Here is a 9,937-nt window from a genome sequence, read left to right as displayed (position 1 = left end):
GTAAAAGGAGCCCTTAGTCTTGTTAACCATCCCGTTTTTAAATAATCCCTAGGATCTTGTTTGCTTTTTTGGCCACTGCCGCACATTGGGTGGAAGGTTTCATCATATTGTCTACAATGACACCCAGATCCCTTTCTTGGGCGCTAACCCCTAAGGTGGACCCTAGCATCCGGTAACTGTGATTCAGGCTATTCTTCCCAATATGCATCACTTTGTATTTGTCCACATTAAATTTCATCTGCCACTTGGAAGCCCAGTCTTCCAATTTCCTAAGGTCTGCCTGCAATGTTTCACAATCCGTATACATTTTAACAACTTTGAACAGTTTAGTGTCATCTGCAAATTTAATCACCTCACTCGTTATTCCAATTTCCAGATCATTTATAAATAAGTTAAATAGCACCGGTCCCAGTACAGATTTCTGCAGCACTCCACTGTTTACTCTCCTCCATTGAGAAAAATGACCATTTAACCCTACCCTTTGTTTTCTATCCGATAACCAATTCCTAATCCATAATTGAACTTTGCCTCCTATCCCATGACTCAGAGGTTATATTGCGACATTTAATTCCTCTTTCTTTTTTCTTTATCATTTATTGATATTTCAACAAAATATTGAACAACACTAGAGCACTATCATTTTAGAAATCAAAGAAATTGTAAACAAATTAAATAATTCCAAACATACATCTGTTAAAAATTTAATTTCTAAGGCTCTTTAACAGTCCTCATGGGAGAGACATCTTCACATATCAGAAGGAATGATACTTAAACAAAACAAACAAGGTGGGCGTGGCCATGCTGTGAGCAGGGAAGCTGTGTTTTTCCTGAGCTCTGTAGCTCTCCCTTCCCTCTGCTTATTTTGAACTATTTCCAGCTTTGATTCGTGACCCGATTTGGAGCGAGTGACCTTGCTTCACTTTATGGACAAGTTTGTCCGAAAAAACGGAGCCGTTATGTCCACCAAAAGTGCTAAGAAGGACGGGACACGTGGGAAGGCTCAGGCATCAGCAGAGGAAAAAATGGTGGGCGGGACCGAGGACTCAGACCCTGTTATTGAACCGCTGGTGTCCAAAATCACAGCGGCAGTGGTCTCAGCATTGGGCATGAGATTGGACACGGTTACAGAGACTTTAGCGACTTTGTCCACGGCAGTGCATGCGTTTAACAGCAGAGTGACGGAGGTGGAACAGCGGGTGAGCTCAGCGGAGGACTCTCTGAACGCAGTGCAATATGAGCTAGCTACGCTGCACGCCCAGGTGTCCGCTTGCACGGACAAGATTGATGATCTGGAGAACCGTTCACGTCGGAACAACTTGCGCATCGTGGGCATACCTGAAGTGGTTCCTGATGCTACTCTGGCTACTGTCCTGGAGAAGTGGCTCTCGTCTGAGCTCTTGGATACAGCTGCTTTGGGCCCTGTGCGGATTGAGCGGGCCCACCGGCTGGGTAGGAAGGTAGATGGTGCTGCAAGACCGCGCATTGTCATCCTGCGCCTGCTTAACTTTGCCATTAAAGACCAGATTATGAAATCCTACCGCAAGAAGAAAGATCTTACGTTCCAGAATCAGAGGATCCTTGTTTTCCAAGATTATTCCGTCAAGGTGGCGTCCCTCAGGAGAGGGTTCTCTCCTGTTTGCAAGAAGCTGATGGACAGGGATGTTCGTTTTACTCTACAGTTCCCGGCCAGGCTTCGTGTGCTTTACCAGGGACAGCCGTATGTGTTCGACATGTGTGAAGCAGCTCAGGCACAATTGCTGCAGTGGTTCCCGTCCCCAGATGGCGTGGCCTGAATTGCCCGGCAGACTGTGCCTGTGTGTTCTTCATTTTCCCAGATCTTGCTCTCCTATGCCTGGGAGTTTCTGTTCCACGGGTGGCATAGGGGGGACTGGAAACTTGTAGGGGACACGAGGCTGGCACCTTCCTACCTGGGCATTCCTGGACATGGAACATAGGTCTGCCCTCTGTTACCCTGTACATTTGCTGTTCTGTTTCTGGTTTTTTCACTGTTCTGTTTTATTTGGTTCCTGGTATGCCGGGTTTGCATATGTGGGGGGAGGGGGTGCTATTGGCATGAGGGCACCCTCGATCTGTTTGGTATAGTGGATGGTGATTTGACTCAGGGGGGATGGGTGGGGGGAGGGGGGGAGGTTGGGGGTGGGGGGTCTGTTGGGGGGGGGGGATGTGGATGTGTTTGATTCTTGGGTGAGTGACTGTTTGTGGTGTGTCTGCTGGGGTGAGGGCTGGGCGTCCTGGCAGCAGTTTTTGTTTATTCTGCTTGCTAATCCTTTCTGTAGGGGCCCGTGAGAGCTAAGAGGGGACTTCGCTGTGTCTCATGGAATGTTTCCGGGATAAATTCCCCGGTTAAACGAGCAAAGATCCTTCAGTGTCTGGCCCGTCATCAGGCAGACATTGCTGGTTTACAGGAGACGAAACTCTCTGCGCTTGAGCATGCTAAACTGAAGCGTTCATGGGTTGGTCAGTGTTATCATGCCTCCTCATCCAAAGCTAAGGCAGGGGTGGCTCTTCTTATTCATAAGTCTGTACCTTTTACTATGACTAAGGTCATTTCTGACCCAGAGGGACGCTATGTGCTGGTTCAGGGTATGCTCCATCAACAGCGGGTACTCCTAGCCTCTGTCTATGCTCCTAATGTGGCACAGCGTTCCTATTTCAAAAGGCTTTTGGGTACTCTTCTCCCTTTACAATCTCAGTTCTCTGCTCCCCTGGTTCTTTTGGGGGACTTTAACTCTGTACTTGACTCCAGTCTGGATTGTTCTGGGGGGTCTACACGCACTTCCCCTAGATCTGATAATGGACTGCAGTCTTTTATACAGACCCTGGATCTGGTGGATGTGTGGCGTACTCTGCATCCTGGGGACCATGATTACACTCATATTTCTAAGGTACATCACACATCTGCTAGGATTGACTATACTCTCCCGTTCTTCTTTTCACTGTGTCTCTGGGGCGTCTATTGGAGCCTTGGCTATTTCGGACCATGCTCCGATATGGCTTGACCTGCTGCTGGGGGGGGGGGGGGGGGAATCGGGGTGGTGGATATAGATGGAGATTTCCTGCAGCTCTTTATCATGACCCCAATTTTTCCTCCTTTCTGATCAAGTCCTGGAGAGATTTTGTTTCATTCAATGGGGAGCATGGATGGGGACCTTTTTTGGAGTACAGCTAAGGCGGTGTTGCGGGGGGCCATTATAGAATATAGTTCCCATAAGCCTAAGATTTTAGCTTCTAAGATTTTGGATTTGGAAAAGAGGGTTAAACTCAGCCATCAGTTGTTTATTCGCTCTCCCACCACACAACATCGGCATGACTTCTATACTGCCCAGACGGCTTTCAATACCTTATTGCATGAGCGGGCACGTAATTCTTTATTTTATTCCAAATATAAATTTCATAGGTTTGGTAATAGGCCTGGTCGAATGCTTGCCAATTTGACTAAGGGGTGGAAAGGTCCTACTTTGATCTCTTCACTGCGCTCTGCTCCGGGACAGCTTGTGACTCAGCAATCGCAGCTGGAGGCCCTTTTTGTTCAATATTACCAAACACTTTACACGGCAGAGGTCGTGGATAAGGCTCAGTTGATTGAGGACTTCCTTGACTCTGGCATTACCCATCTTGCCGGATGCTGCTAGTGAGGTTTTGAACCTCCCTATTTCTCGGGAAGAGGTTCTAGGTGTTGTGAAGAGGCTTCCCCTGGGTAAATCTCCGGGACCTGATGGGTTCAGTGGTGAATTTTTCAGGCTTCTTAGTGGCTACATTGTGGACCCGCTTTGTCGCTATTTTAATCAGGCCATTGAACATGGCTCCTTTCCTGAGCTGGCAAATCAGGCTCTTATTACAGTTCTGCCTAAGCTGGGAAAGGACCATAGCCTGGTCGAATCCTACCACCCTATTTCCCTTATTAATGTGGACTTAAAAATATTGGCCAAATTGTTAGCGGACCGCCTGGCTCATTTGCCCACCTTGATACAGGAGGATCAGATCGGTTTTGTGCCGGGCAGGCAGGCGGGTCATAATGTACGCAAACTTTTGTTGGCTATGGCACATTGTGACTACCATCGAATTCCTTCTCTGGTCATTAGTTTTGACTCGGAGAAGGCATTTGATCGGGTCGAATGGGCCTTTCTTTTTCCGTTATTGGCTAGATATGGGATCTCGGGGTTCTTCCTGCAGGCCTTACGAACCTTGTATTCCAACCCGGCGTCAGCGGTGCTAGTTAATGGCTGTCCCTCCTCAGTATTTCGACTGGAGAGGGGGACTAGGCAGGGTTGCCCGTTGTCCCCACTTTTATACATCTTGTTTTTGGAGCCTTTATTGATCCGGCTTCGGCATTATCCGGATCTCTCAGGGGTGGAGGTGGGCGGCTCGTCGATCCGCTGCATGGCTTTTGCTGACGACATTATGGTTATTCTTACGGACCCGAAGAAGGCTCTAGGTCCTTTATTGGATCTCTTTCATAGTTTTGGGGAGCTCTCTGGATTGAAGCTTAATGTCTCTAAAGCGGAGGCTATGGCTTTACATCTTGATATTGATGTGGTGTGGCCTCTTTTCCCACTGAGAGCGACAACTCTCCAGGTTAAATATTTAGGGGTCTATGTACCTTCCGCTCTGAATCAGTTGTATGAGGCTAATGTGGGGCCCTTAATTTAAAAAACGGTTGAGCTCCTACGTCTTTGTCCCTCTCTCTTTGTCCAGGCGTATCTATTTGTATAATATGATGCTGGTGCCTCGATGGTTGTATCTTCTACAGACCTTACCCTTATGGCTGAAACGTAGGGATTTGGATGTTTTATATAAAGCGTTACGGACCTTTCGGTGGGGTGGCAGAAGGCCTCGCCTACCACTTCATGTGTTAATGTTACCTCTCTCTATGGGTGGATTTGGTCTGCTTGACCTTCAGCTCTATAATTTGGCCTGTGGGCTGAGGGTTCTCCGTGATTGGTGTCTTGAAAGTTCAGTTGCCCTAAATTATCCACTAGAAAAGGATTTGTTGGGACCGGTGGCGGGGTTGTATGTTCTTCATGCTCCTTCTATCCACTTGCCCCTGCCTATACGGACTCATGTTGTCTGGGCCTATATGCACTGGGGCTGGAAACTCTTGTGTAGGAAGTTTTCTTTGAACTTTAGTGAGACACTGTTTCTTCCATTGGTAGGAAATCTGGACTTTACTCCGGGTTCGGAGACTCGCACTTTTCGTATTTGGCATTCCCGGGGCATTAAAAGAGTGGGGGACCTTCTACATGAGCGGGGGCGCCTGCTTACCCCCTCGGAACTTCAGTCCTTATACGACCTCGACATTGTTGATATGTTCGGGTACTTTCAGGTGCGTCATTATATCTCTGGCCTAGACGCATTGGGGGTGTCAGCTCACAGTGCTGATCGCTTGGGTAGGTGTCTGGCTTTATGGGAACCGGTGGCCCCTAAGCTGAGCTATTATATCTCGACCTTACTGACCTTGTGTCCTGATACTCAGACTGGTCACTTGGCAAGCACCTGGAGCCAGGACTTGCAGAGTGACATCTCGCCGGATGTGCTTTCCCATGGGTTTGGCAGCATTGCGGCTGTTTCTTGGAGTATGATTCATTGGGAGCAGGAATATAAGTTCTTGCATAGAGCTTTCATTTCACCAGTCCGAGCCTTTTGAGCAGGTTTCGCTGACAGGGATACTTGCCCTAAATGTGCCTCTCCTGGAGCCACGTTGGGGCATATGTTTTGGACCTGCTCCCGTATACAGCGGTTCTGGTCTCGGGTTTGGTCTTATCTTCGCTCTTTCGTGCCGAATTTGCCAGCTTGTTCTCCTTTGATTGTTCTTTTTTATGTTCTGGATGGGATGGGATCTATGTCCGGAGGGCACCGTTTGTTTGTGCAGAAAGCCTTCTTACTGGCCAAACGGGCGATTTTGGTGTGCTGGCGGAAGCAGGCTACCCCACCGGTGGTACAATGGCAACGTTCACTCTTTGAATTGGCCTTGCTGGAGCGCCTGGCTGTGTCCGGTAGGGTTCCCCATAGTTGGGATCGTTTTCAGGAGATTTGGGAGGCTTATTGGACGGCTTTACCGCATTGTTCTAGGAGTTTACTGCTTAACTCATAGGATATGGGGAACTGCACCTCTTTCTTTTCTGCTCTCTGGCGCTTGTTGCTTGTTTCCTCACTCACTCATACATATACATACCTGTGTAGAAACATAGAAACATGACGGCAGATAAGGGCTACAGCCCATCAAGTCTGCCCACACCATCGACCCTCCCTTTTAAGTCTAATGTCCCCTTTAAGTAGAATTGTAATAATGCCATTCTACTGACCCGCTCTTTCAAGTCTATACCCTAGTGATCCTATCCTTTGGCTGACCCTCGTAGGGATCCTACATAGGTATCCCATTTATTCTTGAAGTCTGGGACGCTGTGTGCCTCTATCACCTGTATTGGAAGCTTGTTCCAATGCTCAATCACTCTCTTCGTGAAAAAGTACTTCCTGGCGTCTCCACGAAACTTCCCTCCCCTGAGTTTGAGCGGATGACCTCTTGTGGTCGAGGGTCCCTTCAGGAGAAAGATATCATCTTCTACCTCAACCCGTCCCGTGATGTACTTAAATGTCTCAATCATGTCTCCCCTCTCCCTACGCTCCTCGAGAGAGTAGAGCTGCAACTTGCTCAGTCTTTCCTCGTACGGGAGACCCTTTAGCCCCGAGACCATCCTGGTGGCCATCCGCTGAACCGATTCAACTCTGAGCACATCTTTACAGTAATGTGGCCTCCAAAATTGCACACAGTATTCCAGATGAGGTCTCACCATGGCTCTGTACAATGGCATCATGACTTCAGGCTTCCTGCTGACGAAGCTTCTCCTGATACAACCTATCATCTGCCGTGCTTTAGATGAAGCCTTCTCCACTTGAGTGGCAGCTTTCATATCAGCACTGATGATTACTCCTAAGTCTCGTTCTGCCGTAGTGTTTCTCTGACATCTTTCTTCTTGTTGTGCCATCCATGTGAGGGGGGGAGGGGCTGGGGGGGGAGGTTGGGTATCTTTGGGGTGATATTTGTAAAATCATTTCTGAGCACTTGATTCTTTATGGCACTGTGTGACTGTTGTATTCTTTGTTGATGCCTTGTACTTAGGGTTTGCCGTGGTGTATTATTGCTCTTTTGGCACGGCTGCCTTTTGTTGTGTTCTGTGTTTTTTCTTGATTTGCTCAATAAAATATATTAAAAAAAATAAAAAAACAATTCTGAAAATTAGTAATGGATCATCCCCAATTATTTATATGGACCAGATCAATAGGATTCACCTGGTAACCTGCATTACCACCCCCTTTCCTTCTAAGAAAAATTGTAATTGGGAGGGTTCATAAAACACATAAGAATTTTGATCTAAATAGATTAAACATTTACAGGGATACTGTAATTGGAATTTTGCCCCCAATACTTTCACATCTTCTTTCATTTCCAGGAACCTTTTTCTTCCTCTTTGCGTGGTTCTTGAAACATCTGGAAACATTGAAATTTTTTTATTCAGAAAGGAGACTTCTTTATGACTAAAAAAAAAGGCGAAGAAGTGCTTCCTTATCTTGTTGGAATACAAATGTTACAAGAAGCGTAGAACACATTATAACTCCCTCTTGAGAATTTTCTAATATATTTGAAAGGTCCAATGGACTCAAAGATGTTGCTTGAGGCAAAACTTCAAGATCAGATGAGGAAGGGTTTTTTTTTTTAAACATAGGAAAAACTGGCAAAAATATCTTGTGCAGAGATGAAAATCCTTCATCCGAGTACTTAAACACTTCTTTCAGGAATTTATAAAATACTTCTATAGGTGACATTGTCAATGTTTTGGGAAAGTTCAAAAGCCTTAAATTCAGTTGTTTTGCAAAATCTCAAAGTTCTCAACTTTCCTTAATAGAACTAATTTATCCTGAACTATAGAACCACATGTAGATTGTACACTTTATACCAGCGGTCTCAAACACGCGGCCCACGGGCCGCATGTGGCTCTCCAGGTTTTATTTGCGGTCCGCAGTCTGGAGGCCATCATTCTCTTCCTTTTGGAGCAGCAGCCGGCTCATTTGCTCAAAGCCGCGGGTTGGCGGCTCCTTGCGCTATCCACTCCTGCATCGGAAGCCTCTCTGATGTCACAACATCAGAGAAGCTTCAGACGCAGGCGCGGATCTCGCAAGGAGCCGCCACCCGTGGCTTTGAACGAACGAGCCGGCCAGACACGCTGCTGCTCCAGTGGCGTACCAAGGGAGGGGGCGGTCCACTGTTCTCTTCCCTGCAGGGCCAACCAACTCTGGCGGCCCGACATCAATTCTGATGTCGCGAGGACGTTCTGGTTAGCCAATCGCTGCCTGGCTGCCTGGAACGTCCTTTCCGACGTTAGAATTGACATCGGGCAGCGAGAGTTGGTCGGCCCCGTGCAGAAGAGAAGCAGGGAGATGGCCTGTTCCCGACAGCGGCGGCAGCAGCAGCCTATTCCGCGGCGGCATGGGGGAGGGCAGGAAGGAAGGAAGAAAGAAGGTGGGGTGGGGACAGGGAGCCAGAAAAAAAAGCAAAAAATGGGGCACGGAATCAGAGAAAGACAGACAGAGAAAGAAAGAAAAAGTTGGGGGAGGGAATGAGGTCTGGAGGAGAGGAAGCATACAGGAGGCTGAAAGAAGGGAAGAAGTATTGGATGCACAGTCAGAAGAATAATGTGCAAACAGAGACTGATGAAATTACCAAACAAAGGTAGGAAAATGATTTTATTTTCAAGTTAGTGATTGAAATGTGCCAGTTTTGAGAAAGAAAAGATATTGAACTTTAAATGTGAGTGCTGCACAAAAAAATAGAGTACTTGGAGGGCCGCAGAAAAAATAGTTAATGTCTTATTAAAGAAATTACAATTTTGCATGAGGTAAAACTCTTTATAGTTTATATATCTTTCCTTTTAACTGTTAAAGGAAAGTTTTATAAACTATAAAGAGTTTTACCTCATGCAAAATTGTCATTTCTTTAATAAGGCATTAACTATTTTTTCTGCGGCCCTTCAAGTACCTACAAATCCAAAATGTGGCCCCACAAAGGGTTTGAGTTTGAGACCACTGCTTTATACTGAATGTTCTAAACTTTTAATTTTTTCTCCTTGGAACTTTAATTCCTCTTCAAATTTATCTAACTTTATGGCTCCTTTTACTAAGATGCGCTAGCGGTTTTAGCGCACGTTTAGTGCGTGTTACAATGCTGTGCGCAATAGACGCTAACGCCTCCATAGAACTTGCATTAGTATTTTTCGTTTAGCGCAGGGTTTGCGCTGCGCTAATCTTCAGTGTGCGTTAAAAATGCTAGCGCACCTTAATAAAAGGAGCCCTTAATGTTTGAGCTTGAACAAGAGAAAAGATTCCTTGGCATACCTTATAGAGGGAATCTAACCCAGTCCATATAGAATCCAAGGTGATCTCAGCGGGTCGAACAAGAGGCTGAATAGTTGGTGTTTCACCTCTCTCCACTGAAACTCCAATATCCGCGCTTGCAGAAGATTCTCCAGCTGGAGTTTCTTGGGGGGCCAGCACACCCAGTAGCTCCGAGGACAGCATTTCACCCACCGCTGAAGTTGCTGCCGGCATTCTCCTCTCTCTCGGCTGCAAGGGAGGTGCTGGTCCCGTGGAACTAAGTGAGATCTCGCTTCCTAGAGCTGATGCTTCCTTCGTGTCCAGCTCAGCAGGAGCACCCTGAGGCCAGATGATATGAAGCCCATAAGAACTCCCTGCCACATCAAAGTAGGTTCAAGCTGTCGGGCTGAAACAGCCACCCTGCCTCTTCTTTTTGGCATGAATTTGTTACTCTGACGAGCAGCAAGCACAGGCAATATTTTGTCAAGCAGGAGCAACTCTCACAGCATCCTACCACTACGATGCCATCTTGTCTCTCATCTATTCATTT

This window comes from Geotrypetes seraphini, chromosome 11 (genome assembly GCF_902459505.1).
Source record: "Geotrypetes seraphini chromosome 11, aGeoSer1.1, whole genome shotgun sequence".
Classification (NCBI taxonomy): domain Eukaryota; kingdom Metazoa; phylum Chordata; class Amphibia; order Gymnophiona; family Dermophiidae; genus Geotrypetes; species Geotrypetes seraphini.
This window is presented reverse-complemented; position numbering follows the sequence as displayed.